Source organism: Polypterus senegalus, chromosome 1 (assembly GCF_016835505.1).
Source record: "Polypterus senegalus isolate Bchr_013 chromosome 1, ASM1683550v1, whole genome shotgun sequence".
Classification (NCBI taxonomy): Eukaryota; Metazoa; Chordata; class Cladistia; order Polypteriformes; family Polypteridae; genus Polypterus; species Polypterus senegalus.
Genome location: NC_053154.1, coordinates 156772885 through 156788489, shown reverse-complemented (window position 1 = coordinate 156788489; position 15605 = coordinate 156772885).

Here is a 15605-nt window from a genome sequence, read left to right as displayed (position 1 = left end):
ATGGGAGGCTGCCTGGGATGCCCGGATGCTGTAAGCTTTTTCCTGTACTGTAAGTACGCCACCTGACCATCATTGCATGGCTGGGAACTGAATCTTTATCCTGTACATTGTTAGCGACCCACCCGAACTTCAATTTATAACCAGCATTATGGAACGCTACTGTTGATTATGGCCATACCAGTTTGAAAGCGTCTGATCTTGGAAGTTAAAGACGCAAGGTTCGCCAGTATACGAGGCTGGTAGACCGCCTTGCAACATCGAATGCTGTAAGCTTTTATTTATTACTGTTGTACTCATCCTGGACATCAGTGTATGCCTTTGAAATGCATCTTTTTTCTTTCCAATGGAAGCGCTCCACCCCGATCTTCAATATATAACCAGCATTATGTAGCGCAGCTTTTGCTTACGGCCATACCAGAGTAAAAGCCCCGATGTAGTTTGATCTAGGAGGTAAAACGCGCATGCGCTCTGCCTGTGCTTGGATGTGAGAGTGCATGGGATCCCCGGATGCTGGAAGCTATTTTCCTATACTGTACTACTCAACCTGACCATCAGCGTATGCCTGGGAACTGCATCTTTATCCTTTCCATTGTTAGCGACCCACCCGAACTTCAATTTATAACCAGCATTATGGAACGCTACTGTTGATTATGGCCATACCAGTTTGAAAGCGTCTGATCTTGGAAGTTAAAGACGCAAGGTTCGCCCAGTATACGAGGATGGTAGACCGCCTTGCAACATCGAATGCTGTAAGCTTTTATTTATTACTGTTGTACTCATCCTGGACATCAGTGTATGCCTTTGAAATGCATCTTTTTTCTTTCCAATGGAAGCGCTCCACCCCGATCTTCAATATATAACCAGCATTATGTAGCGCAGCTTTTGCTTACGGCCATACCAGAGTAAAAGCACCCGATGTAGTTTGATCTACGAGGTTAGATACGCATGCGCTCTGCCAGTTCTTGGATGGGAGGCTGCCTGGGATGCCCGGATGCTGTAAGCTTTTTTCCTGTACTGTAAGTACGCCACCTGACCATCATTGCATGGCTGGGAACTGAATCTTTATCCTGTACATTGTTAGCGACCCACCCGAACTTCAATTTATAACCAGCATTATGGAACGCTACTGTTCATTATCGCCATACCAGTTTGAAAGCGTCTGATCTTGGAAGTTAAAGACGCAAGGTTCGCTCAGTATACGAGGCTGGTAGACCGCCTTGCAACATCGAATGCTGTAAGCTTTTATTTATTACTGTTGTACTCATCCTGACATCAGTGTATGCCTTTGAAATGCATCTTTTTCTTTCCAATGGAAGCGCTCCACCCCGATCTTCAATATATAACCAGCATTATGTAGCGCAGCTTTTGCTTACGGCCATACCAGAGTAAAAGCACCCGATGTAGTTTGATCTAGGAGGTAAAACGCGCATGCGCTCTGCCTGTGCTTGGATGTGAGAGTGCATGGGATCCCGGATGCTGTAAGCTATTTTCCTATACTGTACTACTCAACCTGACCATCAGCGTATGCCTGGGAACTGCATCTTTATCCTTTCCATTGTTAGCGACCCACCCGAACTTCAATTTATAACCAGCATTATGGAACGCTGCTGTTGATTATGGCCATACCAGTTTGAAAGCGTCTGATCTTGGAAGTTAAAGACGCAAGGTTCGCCCAGTATACGAGGATGGTAGACCGCCTTTGCAACATCGAATGCTGTGCTTTATTTATTACTGTTGTACTCATCCTGGACATCAGTGTATGCCTTGAAATGCATCTTTTTCTTTCCAATGGAAGCGCTCCACCCCGATTCGCAATATATAACCAGCATTATGTAGCGCAGCTTTTGCTTACGGCCATACCCAGAGTAAAAGCACCTGATGTAGTTTGATCTAGGAGGTAAACCGCATGCCTCTGCCTGTGCTTGGATGTGAGAGTGCATGGGATCCCGGATGCTGAAGCTATTTTCCTGTACTGTACTACCAACCTGACCATCATTGCGGCCTGGGAACTGCATCTTTATCCTTTCCATTGTTAGCGACCCACCTGAACTTCAATTTATAACCAGCATTATGGAAACGCTGTTGATTATGGCCATGACCAGCTTGAAAGCGTCCTGATCTTGAAGTTAAAGACGCAAGGTTCTGTATACGAGGCTGGTAGACCGCTCCTGCAAGATCGAATGCTGTGTTTCTATTTATTACCGTTTGCACTCATCCTGACATCTGCGTATGCCTTGAAATGCATCTTTTTCTTCCAATGGAAGCGCTCCAATCCCCGATCTTCAATATATAACCAGTATTATTTAGCGCAGCTTTGCTGCATGGCCATGGCCTACAGAGTAAAAGTACCCGCTACGTAGTTTCTTATGGATCTACGAGGTTAGATAGATGCTGCGCTCTGCCAGTTCTTGGATGGGAGGCTGCCTGGGATGCCCGGATGCTGTAAGCTTTTTCCTGTACTGTAAGTACGCCACCTGGACCAATTCTTCATTGCATGGCTGGGAACTGAATCTTTATTCTGTACATTTTTAGCTACCCACTTCGAACTTCAATTTATAACCAGCATTATGGAACGCTACTGTTGATTATGGCCATGTAGCCCAGTTTGAAAGCGTCTGATCTTGGAAGTTAAAAGACGGGCATGCCAGTATACGAGGCTGGTAGGACCTGTGCTACTCGAATGCTGTAAGCTTTTATTCATTAATGTTGTGCTCATCCTGGACATCAAGTGTATACCTTTGAAATGCATCTTTTTTCTTTCCAATGGAAGCGCTCCGCCCCGATCTTCAGGCTATATAAATCAGCATTATGAAGCGCTGATTTTGCTTTACGGCAATACCAGTGTAAAAGCACCTGATGTAGTTTGATCTAGAGGTAAACACGCGATGCGCTCTGCCTGTGCTTTTGGATGTGAGAGTGTATGGATCCCGGATGCTGGCTATTTTCCTATACTGTACTACTCTTAACCTGACCATCAGCGTATGCCTGGGAACTGCATCTTTATCCTTTCCATTGTTAGCGACCCAATCTGAACTTCAATTTATAACCAGCATTATGGAACGCTGCTGTTGATTGGCGTGGCTTTCATAATACCAGCTTTGAAATCGTCTGATCTTGAAGTTAAAGACGGCAGCCTGCCCAGTATGCGAGGCTGGTGGTGACCGCCTTGCAACATCGAATGCCTCTAAGCTTTTATTTATTACTGTTCTACCTACCCTGGACATAAGTGTAATGCCTTTGAAATGCATCTTTTTTTCTTTTCAATGGAAGCGCTCCACCCTGATCTTCAATATATAACCAGCAATTATGTAGCGCAGCTTTTGCTTACGGCCATACCAGGAGTAAAAAGCACCCGATGTAGTTTGATCTACGAGGTTAGATTGTTTGGCTGCGCTCTGCCAGTTCTTGATGGGAGGCTGCCTGGGATGCCCGGATGCTGTGTTTTTTCCTGTACTGTGGGTACGCCACCTGGACCATCATTGTAATGGCTGGGAACTGAATCTTATCCTGTACATTGTTAGCGACCCACCTGAACTTGCTAATTTATAACCAGTATTATGAAACGCTACTGTTCATTAATATCGCTATACCAGTTTGAAAGCGTCTGATCTTGAAGTTAAAGACGCTGCTCAGTATACGAGGCTGGTAGACCGTCTTTGCAACATCGAATGCTGTAAGCTTTTATTTATTACTGTTGTACTCATCCTGACATCAGTGTATGCCTTTGAATGCATCTTTTTCTTTCCAATGAAGCGCCCACCCCTGATCTTCAATATATAACCAGCATTATGTAGCGCAGCTTTTTGCTTTACGGCCATGTACCAGAGTAAAAGCACCTGATGTAGTTTGATCTAGGAGGTAAACACGCGACAGCGCCTTGCCTGTGCATGGATGTGGAGAGTGTATGGGATCCCCTGATGCCAAAGCTATTTTCCTATACTGTACCACTTCAACCTGACCATCAGCGTATGCCTGGGGACCGCATCTTTATCCTTTCCATTGCTTTGCCACCCAATCTCAACTTCACACTTATAACCAGCATTATGGAACGATGCTGTTGATTATGGCCATACCAGTTTGAAATCGTCTGATCTTGGAAGTTAAAGACGCAAGGTTCGCCCAGTATGCGAGGCTGGTAGACCGCCTTGCAACATCGAATGCTCTAAGCTTTTATTTATTACTGTTGTACTCACCCTGGACATAAGTGTATGCCTTTGAAATGCATCTTTTTTCTTTCAATGCAGCGCTCCACCCCTGATCTTAATATATAGCCAGTATTATGTAGCGCAGCTTTTGCTTACGGCCATATGCTCAGAGTAAAAGCACCCGAAGTAGTTTGATCTTAGGAGGTAAAACACCTATGCGCTCTACCTGCCCTTTTGGATGGAGGCTGCCTGGTTCCCGGATGTAGCTTTTTCCCGTACCGTAAGTACGCCAATTCGACCATCATTACTGTAATGGCTGGGAAAAAGAATCTTTATCCCTTCCATTGTTAGCTTACCCAATCTCAACTTCAAATTTATAAATCCAGCATTATGGAACTGCTGTTGATTATGGCCATAAGCCCAGTTTGAAAGGTCTGATCTTGGAAGTTAAAGACGCAAGGTTCGCTCCAGTATACGAGGCTGGTAGACCGCCTTGCAAGATCGAATGCTGTAAGCTTTTATTTATTACTGTTGTACCTATCCTTGACATCTGTGTATGCCTTTGAAATGCATCTTTTTCTTTCCAATGGAAGCGCTCCACCCCGATCTTCACTATATATAACCAGCATTATGTAGCGCAGCTTTTGCTTACGGCCATACCAGAGTAAAAGCACCCTATGTAGTTTTGATCGAGGAGGTAAAACACGCATGCGCTCTGCCTGTGCTTGGATGTGAGAGTGCATGGGATCCCCTGATGCTGTAAGCTATTTTCCTATACTGTACTACTCAACCTCCGACCATCACGTATGCCTGGGAACTGCATCTTTATCTTCCATTGTTACCGACCCACCCGGAACTTCAATTTATAACCAGCATTATGGAACGCTGCTGTTGATTATGGCTATACCAGTTTGAAAGCTGCCTGATCTTGAAGTTAAAGACGCAAGGTTCGCCCAGTATAATGAGGATGGTAGACCTTTGCAAACATCGGAATGCTGTGCTTTTATTCATTAATGTTGTACTCATCCTGGACATCAGTGTGTATGCCTTTGAAATGCATCTTTTTTTCTTTCCAATGGAAGGCTCCACCCCTGATTTTCAATATATAACCAGCATTATGTAGCGCAGCTTTTGCTTACTGCAATACCAGTGTAAAAGCACCCGATGTAGTTTGATCTTAGGAGGTAAACACGCATGCGCTCTGCCTGTGCTTTGGATGTGAGAGTGTATGGGATCCCCTGGATGCTAGGAAGCCATTTTCCCATAATTGTAATTACTCAACCTGACCATCAGCGTATGCCTGGGAACTGCATCTTTATCCTTTCCATTGTTAGCGACCCACCTGAACTTCTCAATTTTTATAACCAGTACTATGGAACGCTGCTGTTGATTGCGGCCATACCAGTTTGAAATCGTCTGATCTTGGAAGTTAAAGACGCAAGGTTCGCCCAGTATGCGAGGCTGGTAGACCGCCTTGCAACATCGAATGCTCTAAGCTTTTATTTATTACTGTTGTACTCACCCTGGACATAAGTGTGTATGCCTTGAAATGCATCTTTTTCTTTCAATGGAAGCGCCCACCCATCTTTAAATATATAACCAGCATTATGTAGCGCAGCTTTTGCTTACGGCCATACCAGAGTAAAAGCACCATGTAGTTTGATCTATGCAGGTTGGATGATTACGCGCTTCTGCCAGTTCTTGGATGGGAGGCTGCCTGGGATGCCCGGATGCTGTAAGTTTTTCCTGTACTGTAAGTACGCCACCTGACCATCACGTACGGCTGGGAACTGAATCTTTATTCTGTACATTGTTAGCGACCCACCCGAACTTCAATATATAAACCAGTATTATGGAACTACTGTTCATTATCGCCATACCAGCTCTGAAAGCGCCTGATCTTGGAAGTTAAAGACGCAAGGTTCGCTCAGTATACGAGGCTGGTAGACCGCCTTGCAAACATCAATGCTGTGTTTCTTTTTGCCAATACTGTACTACTCATCCTGGACATCAGTGTATGCCTTTGAAATGCATCTTTTTTCTTTCCAATGGAAGCGCTCACCCTGATCTTCAATATATAACCAGCATTATGTAGCGCAGCTTTGCTTATGCGGCCATACCAGACGCAAAGCACTGATGTAGTTTGATCTAGGAGGTAAAACACGGCATGCGCTTCTGCCTGTGCTTGGATGTGAGAGTGCATGGGATCCCCGGATGCTGGAAGCTATTTTCCTATACTGTACTACCTAACCTGACCATCAGCCGCATGCCTGGGAACTGCATCTTTATCTTTTCCATTGTTACCGACCCATCTGAACTTCAACTTTCATAAACCAGCATTATGGAACGCTTACTGTTGATTATGGCCATACCAGTTTTAAAGCGTCTGATCTTTGAAGTTAAAGACGCAAGGTTCGCCTAGTATACGATGCGATGGTAGACCGCCTTTGCAACATCGAATGCTGTAAGCTTTTTATTTATTACTGTTGTACTCATCCTGACATAAGTGTATGCCTTTGAAATGCATCTTTTTTCTTTCCAATGGCAGCGCTTCCACCTCGACTTTCAATATATAACCAGCATTATGTAGCGAAGCTTTTGCTTACGGCCATACCCAGAGTAAAAAGCACCTGGCGTAGTTTGATCTACGAGGTTAGACACGCATGCGCTCTGCCAGTTCTTGGATGGGAGGCTGCCTGGGATGCCCGTATGCTGTAAGCTTTTTTCCTGTCACTGTAAGTACGCCGCCTGTCCATCATCTGCATGGCTGGGAACTGAATCTTTATTCTGTACATTGTTAGCGCACCCACTGAACTTCACATTATAACATGCATTATGGAACGCTTACTGTTCATTATGGCCATACCAGTTTGAAAGCGTCTGATCTTGGAAGTTAAAGACGCAAGGTTCGCTCAGTATACGAGGCTGGTAGACCGCCTTGCAACATCGAATGCTCTGCTTTTATTTATTACTGTTGTACTTCATCCTGGACATCTGTGTATGCCTTTGAAATGCATCTTTTTCTTCCAATGGAAGCCGCCACCCCATCTTCAATATATAACCAGTAATATGTAGCGCAGCTTTTGCTTACGGCCATACCAGAGTAAAAGCACCTGATGTAGTTTGATCGATACGAGGTAGATACGCATGCGCTCTGCCAGTTCTGGATGGGAGGCCGCCTGGGATGCCCGATGCTGTAAGCTTTTTTCCTGTACTGTAAGTACGCCACCTGACCATCATTGCTACGGCTGGGAACTGAATCTTTATCCTGTACATTGTTAGCGACCCACCCGAACTTCAATTTATAACCAGCATTATGGAACGCTACTGTTCATTATCGCCATACCAGTTTGAAAGCGCCTGATCTTGAAGTTAAAGACGCAAGGTTCGCTTCAGTATGAGGCTGGTAGACCGCCTTGCAACATCGAATGTGTTTTTATTTATTACTGTTGTAACTATCCTGACATCAGTGTAGTTTTGAAATGCATCTTTTTCTTTCCATGGAAGCGCTCCACCCCGATCTTCAATATATAACCAGCATTATGTAGCGCAGCTTTTGCTTACGGCAAGCACCCTATGTAGTTTGATCGAGGTAAAACACGCATGCGCTCTGCCCGTGCTTGGATGTGAGAGTGCATGGGATCCCCGGATGCTGTAAGCTATTTTCCTCATACTGTACTACTAAACCTGACCGACCAGCGTATGCCTGGGAACTGCATCTTTATCTTTTCCATTGTTACCGACCCACCCGAACTTCAATTTATAACCAGCATTATGGAACGCTGCTGTTGATTATGGCATACCAGTTTGAAAGCGTCTGATCTTTGAAGTTAAAGACGCAAGGTTCTGCCCAGTATACGAGGATGGTAGACCTGCCTTGCAACATCGAATGCTGTAAGCTTTTATTCATTAATGTTGTACCCATATCCTGGACATCAGTGTATGCCTTTGAAATGCATCTTTTTTCTTTCCAATCGGGAAGCGCTCCACCCCGATTTCCAATATATAACCAGCATTATTTAGCGCAGCTTTTGCTTACGGCCATACCAGAGTAAAAGCACCCGATGTAGTTTGATCTACGAGGTTAGATACGCATGCGCTCTGCCAGTTCTTGGATGGGAGGCTGCCTGGGATGCCCGGATGCTGCAAGTTTTTTTCCTGTACTGTGGTACGCACCCGGACTGACATCATTGCATGGCTGGGAACTGAATCTTTATTCCTGTACATTGTTAGCGACCCAATCTCGAACTTCAATTTATAAACCAGCATTATGGAACGCAGCTGTTGATTATGGCTACTACCACTTTGAAAGCTGCCTGATCTTGGAAGTTAAAGACGCAAGGTTCGCCCAGTATGCGAGGTTGTTGTAGACTGCATTTGCAACATCGAATGCTCTGTAAGCTTTACTTACATTAATGTTGTACTCATCCTGGACATCAGTGTATGCCTTTGAAATGCATCTTTTTTCTTTCCAATGGAAGCGCCCCGCCCCTGATCTTCAATATATAACAGCATTATGTAGTAGCTTTTGCTTTACGGCCATACCAGAGTAAAAGCACCTGATGTAGTTTGATCTTGGAGGTAAAACACGCATGTGCTCTGCCTGTTCTTGGATGTGAGGCTACCTGGGATGCCCGGATGCTGTAAGCTATTTTCCTAAACTGTACGCTTTCAACCTGACCATCAGCGTATGCCTGGGAACTGAATCTTTATCTTTTCTACTGTTAGCGACCCACCCAACTTCAATTTATAACCAGCATTATGGGAACGCTACTGTTCATTATGGCCATGCCAGTTTGAAATCGTCTGATCTTGGAAGTTAAAGACGCAAGGTTCGCTCCAGTATGGCGAGGTTCTGGTAGACCGCCTTTGCAACATCGAATGCTGTAAGCTTTATTTATTATACTGTTGTACTCATCCTGGACATCAGTGTATGCCTTTGAAATGCATCTTTTTCTTTCCAATGGAAGCGCTCCACCCTCGACTTCTTCAATACATAACTAGCATTATGTAGCGAAAGCTTTGCTTACGGCCATGGTAGAGTAAAAGCACCCTATGTAGTTTGATCTACGAGGATATAGATAATGCATGCGCTCTGCCAGTGCTTGGATGTGTGAGAGGCTGTGATCCCGGATGCTGTGCTTTTTCCTATACTGTAAGCACTCAGTCCCTGACTATCAGCGTACGTCTGGGAACTGCATCTTTCATTCTGTCCATTGTTAGCGACCCACCCTGAACTTTCAATTTATAACCAGCATTATGGAACGCTTACTGTTGATTATGGCCATACTCAGTTTGAAAGTGTCTGATCTTGAAGTTAAAAGACGCAAGGTTCGTCCAGTATATGAGGATGGTAGACCGCCTTGCAAAATCATCGAACGTTGTAAGCTTTTATTCATTATGTTGTACTCATCCTGGACATCAGTGTGCCTTGAAATGCATCTTTTTTCTTTCCAATGGAAGCGCTCCACCCCGATCTTCAATATATATAACCAGCATTATGTAGCGCAGCTTTGCTTACGGCCATACCATAAAAGCACCCGATGTAGTTTGGATCTAGGAGGTAAAACACGCATGCGCCTTGGGCCTGTGCTTGGATGAGCATGGGATCCCCGGATGCTGGAAGCCATTTTCCCATACTGTACTACTCAACCTGACCATCAGCGCATGCCTGGGAACTGCATCTTTGTATATCCTTTCCTTGTTAGCGACCCAATCTGAACTTCAATTTATATAACCAGTATTATGGAACGCTACTGTTGATTATGGCCATACCCAGTTTTAAAGTGTCTGATCTTTGAGTTAAAGACGCAAGGTTCGCCCAGTATACGAGACTGGTAGACCGCCTTAAATATCGAATGCTGTGTTTTTATTTATTACTGTTGTATTCATCCTGACATCAGTGTATGCCCTTGAAATGCATCTTTTTCTTTCCAATGGAAGCGCTCCACCCTGATCTTCAATATATAACCAGCATTATGTAGCGCAAAGCTTTGCTTACGGCCATACCAGAGTAAAAGCACCTGATGTAGTTTGATCTACGAGGTTAGATACGCATGCGTTCTTGCCAGTTCTTGATGGGGAGGCTGCCCTGGGATGCCTGATGCTGTGTTTTTTCCTGTACTGTAAGTACGCCACCTGGCCATCATTGCATGGCTGGGAACTGAATCTTTATTCTGTACATTGTTAGCGACCCACCCGAACTTCAATATATAACCAGCATTATATGGAACGCTACTGTTGATTATGGCCATACCAGTTTGAAAGCCGCCTGATCTTGTGCTAAAGACGCAAGGTTCGCTCCAGTATACGAGGCTGGTAGACCGCCTTGCAACATCGAATGCTGTGCTTTTATTTATTACTGTTGTACCTATCCTTGACATCAGTGTATGCCTTTGAAATGCATCTTTTTCTTTCCAATGGAAGCGCCCACCCCGATCTTCAATACTATATAACCAGTATTATGTGAAAGTGCAGCTTTGCTTTACGGCCATACCTACCATATATAAAAGCACCCTATGTAGTTTGATCGGGAGGGGAGGTAAAACACGCATGCGCTTTCCCTGCCTGTGCTTGGATGTGAGGAGTGCATGGATCCCCTGGATGCTGTAAGCTATTTTCCTATACTGTACTATTTCGCTAACCTGGACCATCAGCGTATGCCTGGGAACTGTGCATCTTTTATCTTTTCCATTGCAGCCACCGACCCACCCGAATCTCAATTCTATAACCAGCATTATGGAACGCTGCTGTTGATTATGGCCATACCAGTTTGAAAGCGTCTGATCTTGGTAGTTAAAGACGTAAAGGTTCGCCCAGTATACGAGGATGGTGACCGCCTTGCAAACATCGAATGCTGTAAGCTTTATTCATTAATGCTTGTACCTATCCTGGACATCAGTGTATGCCTTTGAAATGCATCTTTTTCTCTTTCCAATGGAAGCGCTCCACCCCGATTTTCAATATATAACCAGCATTATGTATGCAGCTTTTGCTTACGGGCCATACCAGAGTAAAAGCACCTGATGTAGTTTGATCTACGAGGTTAGATACGCATGCGCCTTGCCAGTTCTTGGATGGGAGGGCTGCCTGGGATGCCCGATGCTGTAAGCTTTTTTCCTGTACTCGTGGGTACGCTACCTGACTATCATTGTAATGGCTAACTGAATCTTTATTCTGTACATTGTTAGCTTAATCTACCCGAACTTCAATTTTATATAACCAGCATTATGGAACGCTAATACTGTTGATTATGGCTTTCATACCAGTTTGAAAGCGTCTGATCTTGGAAGTTAAAGACGCAAGGTTCGCCAGTATACGAGGCTGGTAGACCGCCTTGCAACATCGAATGCTGTAAGCTTTTATTTATTACTGCTTGTACTCATCCTGACATCAGTGTATGCCTTTGAAATGCACTTTTTTCTTCCAATGGAAGGCTCCACCCCGGATCTTCAATATATAACCACAGCATTATGTAGCCAGCTTTTGCTTACGGCCATACCAGGAGTAAAAGCACCATGTAGTTTGATCTTAGAGGTAAACACGCATGCGCTCTGGCCTGGTGCTTGGATGTGGAGAGTGTATGGGACTTCGGATGCTGGAAGCTATTTTCCCATACTGTGTACTCATCAACCTGACCATCAGCTGCAGTATGCCTGGGAACTGCATCTTTATCCTTCCATTGTTGCTTACCCACCCGAACTTCAATTTATAAATCTCAGCATTATGGAACGCGCTGCTGTTGATTATGGCCATACCAGTTTGAAATCGCCTGATCTTGAAGTTGGGGAAAGACGCTAAGGTTTTGCCCAGTATGCGAGGCTGGGCTGGTGTAGACCGCCTTGCAAACATCGAAAGCTCTAAGCTTTTATTTATTACTGTTGTACCTCACCCTGACATAAGTGTATGCCTTTTGAAATGCATCTTTTCTTTCAATGGAAGCCTCCACCCCATCTTTAATATATAGCCAGCATTATGTGAAGCGCAGCTTTTGCTTTACGGCCATACCTACAGAGAGTAAAAGCACCCTGAAGTAGTTTTGATCTAGGAGGGGTAAACACGCATGCGCTCTACCAGTTCTGGATGGGAGGCCGCCTGGGATTCCCGGATGCTGTAAGCTTTTTCCTGTACCGTAAGTACGCCACCTTGACCATCATTGCATGGCTAAAAGAATCTTATCCTTCCATTGTTAGCTTAATTCAATCAACTTCAATTTATATCCAGCATTATGGAACGCTGCCAAGGACGGCGGCTACACCAGTTTGAAAGCTGCCTGATCTTGAAGTTAAAAGACTTAAAGGTTCTGGCCCAGTATACGAGGCTGGTAGACCGCCTTTGCAAAGATCGAATGCTGTAAGCTTATTTATTACTGTTGTACTCTCATCCTGACATCTGTGGTATGCCTTTGAAATGCATCTTTTTCTTCCAATAAGCTTCCACCCCGTATCTTCACAATATATAACCAGTATTATGTAGCGCGAGCTGGCTTACGGCCATACCAGAGTAAAAAGCAATCTCATGTAGTTTGATCGAGGAGGTAAACACGCATGCTTCCTGCCTGTGCTTGGATGTGAGTGCATGGGATCCTCGGATGCTGTAAGCTATTTTCCCATACTGTACTACCTTAACCTGACCATCAGCGTATGCCTGGGAACTGCATCTTTATCTTTTCAATTGTTACCGACCCACCAACTTCAATTTATAACCAGCTATGGAACGCTTCGCTGTTGATTATGCACATGGCTCAGTTTGAAAGCCGCCTGATCTTGGCTAAAGACGCAAGGTTCGCCTCTAGTATACGAGGGATGGTAGACCGCCTTGTAACATCGTAACGCTGTAAGCTTTATTCATTAATGTTGTACTCATCCTGGACATCAGTGGGCGCCTTGAAATGCATCTTTTTTCTTTCCAATGGAAGCGCTCCACCCCGGATTTTCTACCATATAACCAGCATTATGTAGCGCAGCTTTTGCTTACGGCCATACCAGAGTAAAGCACCCGGCGTAATTTGATTCACGAGGTTAGATACGCGATGCGCCTGTCAGTTCTTCTGGATGGGAGGCTGCCTGGATGCCCGGATGCTGTAAGCTTTTTTCCTGTACTCGTAAGTACGCCACCTGACCATCGGGCTGTACGGCTGGGAACTGGAATCTTTATCCCGTACATTGTTAGCTTACCCACCCGCCAACTTCAATTTATAACCAGCATTATGGAACGCTGCTGTTGATTATGGCCATACCAGTTTGAAAGCGCCGCCTGATCTTGGAAGTTAAAGACGCAAGGTTCGCTCCAGTATGCGAGGCTGGTAGACCGCCTTGCAACATCAATGCCTTAAGCTTTTATTTATTACTGTTCTACTCCACTCTGACATAAGTGTATGCCTCTTTGAAATGCATCTTTTTCTTTTCAATGGAAGCTTCCACCTCGACTCTCAATATATAACCAGCATTATGTAGCTTAGCTTTTGCTTACGGCCATACCAGAGTAGTAAAAAGCACCATGTAGTTTTGATCTACTTAGGTTAGATAATGCTACGCGCTTCCGCTGCTCTGGATGGGCGGGCCGCCTGGGATGCCCGGATGCTGCTTTTTTCCTGTACTGTGGGTACGCTACCTGACCATCATTGTAATGGCTGGGAACTGAATCTTTATCCCGTACATTGTTACGCACTCCACCCGAACTTCAATTTATAACCAGTATATGGAACGCTACTGTTCATTATCGCCATACCAGCTCTGAAAGCCGCCTGATCTTGGAAGTTAAAAGACGAAGGTTCGCTTTCAGTATACGCAGGGCTGGTAGTAGACCGCCTTTGCAACATCGAATGCTGTAAGCTTTTACTGGCTACTGTTGTAATTCATCCTGACATCAGTGTATGCCTTGAAATGCATCTTTTTCTTCCAATGGAAGGCTCACCCTGATCTTCAATATATAACCAGTATTATGTAGCGCAGCTTTTGCTTACGGCCATGGCCTACAGAGTAAAAGTACCCGATGTAGTTTGATCTAGGAGGGTAAAACACGCATGCGCTCTTGCCTGTGCTTGGATGTGAGGAGAGTGTATGGATCCCCGGATGCTGGAAGCCATTTTCCTATACCAAAATACCAACCTGACCATCAGCGTATGCCTGGGGAACTGCATCTCCTATCCTTTCCATTACTGTTAGCGACCCACCTGAACTTCAATTTATAACCAGCATTATGGAACGCTTTCGCTGCTGGATTGGCCATATGGCCAAGGCCCAGTTTGAAATCGCCTGATCTTGGAAGTTGGAAGACTAGTTGTTCGGCCAGTATGCGTAGGCTGGTAGACCGCCCTTGCAACATCGAAAAGCTCTTAAGCTTTATTTATTACTGTTGTACTCCACTCCTGGACATAAGTGTATGCCTTTGAAATGCATCTTTTCTTTCAATGGAAGCGCTCCACCCCGATCTTTAATATATAATAGCATTATGTAGCTGCAGCTTTTGCTTACGGCCATACCAGAGTAAAAGCAAGCACCCGAAGCGAAGTTTGATCTAGGAGGTAAAACACGATGCGCCTACCAGTTCTTGGATGGGAGGCTGCCTGGGGATTCCCCGGATGCTGTGTTTTTTCCTGTACCGTGAGCACGCCACCCGGACCATCATTGCATGGCTGGGAAAAAAGAATCTTTATCCTTCCACTGTTAGCACCAACCAACTTCACCCTATATAACCAGCATTATGGAACGCTGTTGATTATGGCCATACCAGTTTGAAAAGCCGCCTGGATCTTGAAGTTAAAGACGGCGTTCGCTCCAGTATACGAGGCTGGTAGACCCCCTTGAAAGATCGAATGCGTAAGCTTTATTTATTACGTTGTCCCTATCCTGACATCTGTGTATGCCTTTGAAATGCATCTTTTCTTTCCAATGGGCCCACCCGATCTTCAATATATAACCAGCATTATGTAGCGAGCTGTTTACGGCCATACCAGAGTAAAAGCACCCTATGTAGTTTGATCGAGGAGGGTAAACACGCATGCGCCTCCCCGTGCTTGGATGTGAGAGTGCATGGGATGCCCGGATGCTGTGTTTATTTTCCCCAAAACTGTCCCACTCAACCTGACCATCAGCGTATGCCTGGGAACTGATCTTTATCTTTCCATTGTTACCGACCCCCCCGATCTTCAATTTATAACCAGCATTATGGAACGCTGCTGTTGATTATGGCCATACCAGTTGAAATCGTCTGATCTTGAAGTTAAAGACGCAAGGTTCGCCTAGTAAAATAGGATGGTAGACCGCCTTTGCAACATCGAATGCTGTAAGCTTTATTCATTAATGTTGTACTCATCCTGACATCAGTGTATGCCTTTGAAATGCATCTTTTTCTTCCAATGGAAGGCCCACCCGATTTTCAATATATAACCAGATTATGTAGCGCAGTTTTTTGCTTACGGCCATACCAGAGTAAAAGCCCCGGTATTTTTTGGGGAAT